The 8,302-nt window shown below is 52.9% G+C and overlaps 1 pseudogene; it reads right to left on the bottom strand.

Moving 5' to 3' along the window:
• LOC132494100 (organic anion transporter 7-like) overlaps window positions 1–8,302 on the bottom strand; it is a 37,690-nt pseudogene that overhangs the window by 28,164 nt on the left and 1,224 nt on the right.

Below are 8,302 nucleotides of genomic sequence, written 5' to 3' on the forward strand. Positions count from 1 at the left end.
CAGGTCCAGGATTTTTTTTTCGAGGGGGAGGGAGGGTACTCTTTTTAATTGTGGTAAAATATACATAACATAAAACTTACCATTTTACCCATTTTTAAGTGTGCAATTCAGTGGCATTAAATACATTCACAATGTTGTGCCACCATCACCACTATCCTTTTCCAGAACTTTTTCATCATCTCAAACAGAAATTGTACCCATTCACCAATAGTTCCCCTGTCCCCCTACCCCAGTCCCTGATAGCCCATAATAGAGGTCTACTTTCTGGCTCTATGAATGTTCTCCTGTAAGTGGAATCATATAATATTTGTCCTTTTGTGTCTGGCTTATTTCACTGAGTACAACATTTTTTTGGTTTGGTTTGGTTTTGGTTTTGGCTTTTTTTTGGCTACGCCGAGTGTCTTGCAGGATTTTATTTCCCGGACCAGGGAGGGAACCCATGCCCTCGGCAGTGAAAGTGAGGAGTCCTATCCACTGGACCACCAGGGAATTCCCAGTATAATATTTTCAAAGTTCATCCATATTGTAACATGTATCAGAATTTCCTTCATTTCTAAGGCTGAATAATATTCCATTGTGTGTATATCACATTGTGTTTAACCATTCATCTGTTGTTGGAGGGCCAGGATTTTTACCAAGATGTCTGATTGGCGCTGAGTCCAGCGCAGTGCCCCCAGCAGCCACCAGAGGGCGCACAGAGACCACTCTCACCCCTACCCACTCCCCACCCACCCAGGCGGGCGCGCTGCGGGCACTTGGCGGTTTGTGGGAGGAAGAGGAAGCCGGAGCTCAGCCTCTTGCACGCACATCCCACACCAAGGAACACGCAGATGAGAGGGAAGCTGGCTGCAGGGAAAGAGACCCAACTATAGAATTGGCCTCAAAGGGAGGAAAGGGAGGAGGTCGGGGTGGGAAGTGTCGCCCCTGCAATCCTGGTCCAACCCGCAAAGGAAACAAACGCCGGGCACCTCTAGCTTCCCAACCAGCCGTCCTCCGGCGGGAACAACCCGGCTGAGGAGCTGAGTGAAGCAGGCGGGGCACTGTGTCCAGGGAGCCTCGGGCTCCCTGTCTTGCTGTTCTCCAGCGGCCCGGTGAGCTCCAGCCTAAGGCTTGCACGTTTCACAAATGAGGAAACTGAAGCTCGGAGCCATTGACCACTTGTCCAGAGCAAGCGGAGGAGGCAAGGTCCGAACACCTGCCGCCAGGTGGGGCTTGTGAACTTCTCTCCAGGCTCAGTGCCCTGATTTCTTCAACCATATCCCAGTGTGGCTTTAGGCCTCATTCCCCACTTGATCTTGTTGGCCAGTCTCTGCAGGGGAAGCACAGAATGGGATGCGGCTCTTGAAGCTGCTCGGACCACCGTGGTCTCCCTCCTTCTGAGCATTAGGCCTCTAATAATGCCACCCAAGTCTGTCCTGGCTGGTCTTGGCAGCCACCTCATGTTGACCGAAATTTCCATCAGCTTAAATCCCTCAACTTTTCTCCCGTGTGCTGTTTGTTGCTAAGCCTTTTCTTCCCGCCCCCCCCCCCCCACCACTGCGTCCATGTGCAGCTGGGTCTTTGGATCTGAGTCCAGGAACTGACATTTATCCCCGTCAGATTTCATTTTGTTCATTCATCTGACAAACATTTGTTCGGTGCCCACGCCATACCAAGAACGGGCAGCACAGAAAGACAGATCCCCTGTCCTTGAGGAGCTCACACTGTCATTAATCACAGCAGCCACCATAGTTATCAAGGGCCTGCTGTGTGCCAGGAACTGTGCTGGGGGCTGCATGTAGCTTGTCTCATTGACCCTCAAAGCATTGCAGTATAGGTAGCATTGCTCCCATTTTGCAAATGGGGAAATCGAGGTTCAAAAAATGTTTGTGCCTTGTCTGAAGTGGCATACCTGGAAAGTGGCAGGCTCAGCGTTCAACCCTTCAATCGCTTTAGATTCTGGCTCTTTCCTCCTACATAGATACCCTCTCTCCCAGCTTTGGGTTCTCTGCAAACCTGATAAACTTCACCTCTCTGAATTTCATCAACAGCCCTGATGAAACTAAGATGAAGTCAGAGACCTGGGGTGAGTCACCAATGCCCCTCTACCCCAGAGGGACAGCCATCTATGACTCTGCACCCTGTGGGCTCAGCAGATACAAATGCACTCGACTGGAAGCCCCCTGACCCTTCTCCTCCCTCCACCCCAGGACCCAGGCTCGCTCCCCATCCAAGCAGCTATGTATCTGGTTGTTGGCGTCTTTGCCAAAAAACCAGCCCCCACTGCCAAGTCCTCTACATGCAGGAGACCAGCTGTGCCTGGCCTTTGCCTGAATCATGGTAAAGCTCCATGTGCCAATGTCCCTCCCCAAGAGGGAGACTTGAAGCCCAAGACGAGGAGAGGGCAGTTGAGCTGGGATCTCTCAGGCTCTGAGCTTCCCCTCTTGCATCTGAGGCTTCTGCTCTCCCGCACCTTCTGCTCCCAGAGGCTCAGCCCATCTTTTTCGCTCAGCTCTTCCGCCAAGCTAAGGGAGACCAACTGCAGAGCAGGCCTGTGCGAGGGCTGGGGGCAGGAAAGAAGGTGAGCAGAATAAAGCACTGCTCCGTGGGGGAGAGGAGGTTTGAGATGGGCTCCAAGCTCCCGGCCAGACCCGGGGACACCATACCCCATGACAGGATTTGAGCTTACCACCTCACAGGACCACAGGCACCTACCCTCCTCACAGCCCCAGAAGATTGGAAATATTATCATTGTGCCCATTTTGCAGGCAAGGAGACTAAGGTGCAGCAGGTGGGATCCAGGCCTGGATACTACCTCTGCTAAGACTGCTTCCTGAAAAGAGATCAGAGACTTGTGGACAGAATGCATCTGCTGAACAAGAACCCAGCGAGCTCCTACCATAAACCCAGTAAGCAGCAAATATGTCAGAGTCAGGCCCTGCCCTTATGGCCTCAGGTTTGGGGGCAGTAGAGATAGATAATAAAACCAGGCCATAATTTCAGGCAGTGGTAAATGCTACGAAGAGCATAAAGCCAGGGAGAGCTTTATGTCAGTAGGTGTCAGTAGAGTTAAGGATGCTACTCCAGCTAGCATTGTCCTGGAAGGCCTCTCTGAGGAGGTGACATTTTAGGAGCCAAGAAGGAGCTGGCCTTGGGAACAGCAAGTATAAAGATGCTGAAAGAGAATGAGTGCAGTGTGGTACCAAATCCACCCACCCCCACCATGGAGGATTACAGAGAGGAAACCACATGGCTCTGATGTGAAGCCTCAGTGGGGAAGCATGTGGGCCGGTGTCCTCAGGATGCCTGAGTCCTGGCACGGGCTCCATGGATGCCTCCACTCTCCCTCCAGGGGTCTGTGAGTACCCGCCCGGAATGTGGGTCTGTGATGCTCTGTGTCGTCTTTGTTTCCTCCCATCTTCAACACCTTTCTGCATAAGGCCCAGCCCAAAGCAGGCTCTAGATAAACTTTGCCAAATGAACAACCTCCAGAAGGCCTTGCTCACCAAATCCCGAGGGCCAGCAAGGAGGAAGTGTGAGGACAAACCCAAGGAAATCCTACCTTCTTCTACAGGGAATCACTTGATGGAGTTTGTGGCTCCTGTCGGTGGTAGAAGCAGAAAAGACAAAGGGATTCCAGAAGGTGGGAGGAGGGGTCGCCTACACAATTGGAAATTTTCGCACAGAAGTCCAGATTTCAAGCTATTTTTAAAATATTTGAAGATCTGGCAACCCCGAGCCTGCACATCCCCATGGCAACGCCAGCTGGTGCTGAGCGGCCCTGGTGACTGGACATGCGCTCTGCACTTCGCCGCGGACAGGCGGCTCACTGCTGCAGACACTTAACCCAGACCACTCGTTCACATCACTGGCCCCGTGGGCATCTGAATCGGACAACCCTGGTTTAAGAGATCTGATGAGCAGAAAGTCGTGCAAGGGGCATGGGGACCATGGCATCTGTCGCGTCAGCCTGCAGCTAAGGAGAGTCAGACTGAGGTCCCCTCCCTCAGGTTCTTATGGCAGTTGTCCAGTGTGCGGGGGCTTCCAGGTCCACTTAAATCGGTTCTCTGTGCTGTGTTGTGGGTTCGGGTTCCGGGAGGCCAAAACTTCGGCCGTTCAGTCGAGGCGAGAGATGCAGTTCCCGAAGTGCAACAGCAGGGGGCGCCTCTCCCTACTGTGTCCTCAACTGCAGGGCGGTAGGGCAGGGAGGAGGCGGGGGGCTCCACTCCTGGCCTTGACGGTGCAGCCAGGGCTCCAGCTGCTGGAAAACAGTCCCGGAATGATCCTGTGTCCCTGCATTTTCTCACTTGGGGTGACAGCTGAGGCCCAGCCTGTCTGGCAACATGATGGGCTCAGCGGTGATTAGCTGGGCCAGGACATACTCCAGGTGCCTGAGGACAGCCTCAAGAGGTCCACAACCCACCTTGAAGCCCTTCCAGACTGTGACCCAGGGGCCAAAGGGCACGCCTTCTGCCCTCCCTTCTCCTAGCAACCTTCTCTTCCTCCTCTTCTGGGACTGCTCAGCCTTGCTGGTCCCTCAGGGCTGACCCTCAAATTAAGTACTATGTGCTTAGCACTTTAAATCCCAACAACCCTATAAGGTAGGTATTAATCCCCATTTTACAAGTGGGGAAACTGAGGCTGAAACAGGCGACATCACGGGCCCAGGGCCAACCAATTAGCGAGTGGTGGAGTCATGATTCAGATCCAGGCCTGTGGAACCCCTCTTCCCTGGACTGCTTTGTTCCCATGAAGGAAATTTTAGAATCAGCCCGTGGAGGAGGAGGGGTTGCTTAGGGTTTGAGGGCAGAGGACAATCCCTTTCCCCGGGTCCAGCTGAAACCACCCCCACACAGGCCACCTATCCTGTTGGAGCCGCCCAAGGACAGGGGCAGGATCTGGGGCCCCTAAACCAGTGAGGAAGGCTCAGAGCTTCAGCATGGCCACCAGGGAGGAATAGCTCCTGGCCCTTGGGAATTTACTGAATGCCTCATGATCCCCACCTGGGGATCTGAGCAGCGGGACAGGGTCCCACACATGCTACAGCTTCTGCCTTGAACCCATGAGGGGTGGTGAGCAGACAGCGCCAGGCACAGAGACACCTGGACAGTTCAAATGGCCAACTCAGCTGGAGGGGGCCTGGATGAGGGGCAAGAGACCCAGAGTCTGTACAAGGTGAGCTTAAGCACCGCTGAGCATGACTCGGTCAGCTCATGAGCCACAACCTCAGGAGCTCCCCCCTCCCACCTACAGGGAGACAGAGAAGCCCAGGGATCGTCAGCCCCTCTGAGACTATCACAGCGAAGTGACCAAGGCCACCACCCTGGGTAGGAAGAGAGGTTCTGTCCAGGCTATTTCATCCAGTTTACCTCCCATTTTCCCACCATGCCCTGCACTCACACCACTGGGTCTGCAAGCCCCTCCCCATTTCTGCCTGTGTAAATGCCACTTTCTATGGGCAACCCACCCTGATGTGACCCCTCAGATCTGGTCATTTTCTCCCTCTCCTGAGACCACTGAAACTGCGTGGACCTCTCCTGTGGCATTGAGGTCAGTCTCGTTTATGCTATAATTGTTTCTGGAACACTGTCTTCTCTGACAAGTGGACTGCAAGTTTCAGCAGGCACCATAGCTCCTAGCATGGGGCCTCATACACACAAAGCATGAGACACACTGGATGGATGGATGGAAGGAAGGAAGGAAGTGAGGGAGGGAGGATGGGGAGATGACCAGATAAACAGATGAACAAATGAGTGGGTAGGAGGGTGGATGGCCCACAGAGGTTCAGTATGGCCTCCGTAATTGGCCATAACTCCCCCTCCAAGGGAATGAGATTTCCCTGTTTCACTTATCACAGCCCCTCCCCTGCCTCAGTGAATTGAAGATTTAGAGACTGTACTGTGTGGAGCTGCAAGGGACACGGGGAGTCAGATCTGTGTTCCTTCCCTCACTGGGCCTCAGTCTCCCTTATATAAGATGAGGACACGGGACCAGATGATTCTTTGGGCCTTTCCAGAGCAAAACACATGTCACTGCTGAGACCCAGCAAAGAACAGGGCAACTGATTGAACCTAGTTCAGCTTAGAGGCTCTAGAAGAGTTTAGGTAAAAATAAAAGGAAGAAAGAGAAAGAAAGAAGGGGGGAGGAAGGAAAAGAGGAAGGAAGGAAGAAAATCGATTCCCATGCCCCAGATTAAAAATGCATTTTAAAAAAATGCATCTAGTATGTAAGATTTCCCAAATGCATCATTTCTTTAAAAAAAAAGTTAATTTCAACATATTGAATTTAGGATCACAGTATGTAAGAAGAGATGGATCCTCTAATATAATGGAGCTGCCTCAGGCTGGGATGGCCTGGGGCAAAAGGTGCCAAAGGGAAGGATGGGCTGGGAGGCTGGGGGTGTGGAGGGGGCTTGTCTCCACCCCCTTCACCACTTAAGCAGACCACCTCCTTTAGGACCTGACTTATATGTTGACCTTAGGAACCCACTATATTGTTTGAATAAAAGGTTTCTGTGTGTGTGTGTGTGTGTGTGTGTGTGTGTGTGTGTGTGTGTGTGTGTGTGTGTTTTAAGCCACCTAACTAATAAAGACAAACAAGAGGCCCAGAGGGAGGTGATTTGCCCAAGGTCGTACAGCCAGTGCATCAACACATTCCTTCAGTTCAGATTCAGGAATCCAAGCACATCCATGGGGGTTGGGGGCACTGCCCCTGACTGGGCTATACTCTGGCTCAGCTCCAGCAGCCACAGTGGGAGGTCATCAGCCTCCTTTAAACAACATTCCACTAGGACAGGAACAATCAGATAACCCTGGCCCAATTAGGAACCGGAAAATCTCACAGAGGGCGAATGCCCAAAACCGGGGGGCTCAGGGCGGGGGCCCAGCTCTCTGCAAGCTTCACAGTCGAAAACCTTCCTAAAACAACCCCTTGGTTGCCTTGGAACATAATTTAATCTTCCTTTGATGACTCCGGATCTTGCCCTGCCTTGGGCCACTTTAAGAACATCAGTTACTGCTGGGCCCAGGTGGGGAGCGGAGAGGAGGGGCTGGACCCGGGTTACAGCTGACCCTGCCCTTGGGGAGGCCGATAGGGGAGGAAGAGCTGGAGGAGACTTCAGGGGGAGCCTGAGCCTCCAGCCTGAGCCCAGGGAGCTGGATGCTGCCTTGGTGGAGAAGGGGGCCAAGGAAGAGAATGGGGAGCCCCCTCCCCAACCGAGAAGGGGAGCCCTAGGTGGGCTCCTTCTTAGCCCCCAGAGCAGGCAGGAGGGGCAGCTCCTAGGGTCCCTGGAGGAAGAACCCGAGAGCTAAAGGAAGGCAGGAGTGATGCTGAAGGCCAGGCTAGGAGAACTTGTTAAGGGAGAGGCAACACAGTGTCCCACGGACTTTGCAGAAATGTTGGCTCCAAGAGACAGAAGTGGGCTTAGAGCCACACTGCCCCTGCCCTGCCACTTCCTGGCTGGGGAACCAGGAGCAAGTTACTTAACCTCTCTGTGCCTCAATTCCCCAGGATAATGCTAGAATAGTAATAACAAGGCTGCTGTGAGAGTTAAACGAGACTCACGTTGGCTGCTAGAAAGTGGGAGCTTAGGGGGCTTCCCTGGTGGTGCAGTGGTTACGAATCCGCCTGCCAATGCAGGAGACACGGGTTTGAGCCCTGGTCCCGGAAGATCCCACATGCCGCGGAGCAACTAAGCCCGCGAGCCACAACTAGTGAAGCCTGCACGCCTAGAGCCCGTGCTCACAACAAGAGAAGCCACGGCAGTGAGAAGCCCACGCAAGGAAGAGTAGCCTCCGCCTGCCACAACTAGAGGAAGCCTGCGCACAGCAACAAAGACCCAACGCAGCCAAAAATAAATAAATAAAATGAATAAATTTATTTAAAAAAATAAAGAAAGTGGAGGCTTAGACCGCAGTCTCATGAAGAAAGGGCTGGAAGCACATACATCAGATCACTCACAGGCCTGGCTGTCAGGTGAGATTGGGCGTTTTGTTTTGTTTGGCTTGTTTGTACTTCCTGTACTTTATGCAAGAAACAGTTGATTATATAATTAAAATAATATTCAGAGGAAAAAACAGAACCATAGGGACTGCAAGTTGTCTTTAAAGGGAAGCAGTTTTCAGAAGAGGAGCCCATCCATTGAGCATGAGGATGGAAGGGGGCGTGGGTGTTCCCCTGGGTCTGAGACTCAGACAGGGGAGCCCTGGCTGCCCTAGGGGCCCAGGGGGTGACAGCCCGGAGCCCTCAGGGACAGACACAGGTGACATTTTCGGCCTGGACGTGCCCTACTATTTCCTGTGCCCCACCAAGAGGCACCAGGCAG

This window comes from Mesoplodon densirostris, chromosome 7 (genome assembly GCF_025265405.1).
Source record: "Mesoplodon densirostris isolate mMesDen1 chromosome 7, mMesDen1 primary haplotype, whole genome shotgun sequence".
Lineage (NCBI taxonomy): Eukaryota > Metazoa > Chordata > Mammalia > Artiodactyla > Ziphiidae > Mesoplodon > Mesoplodon densirostris.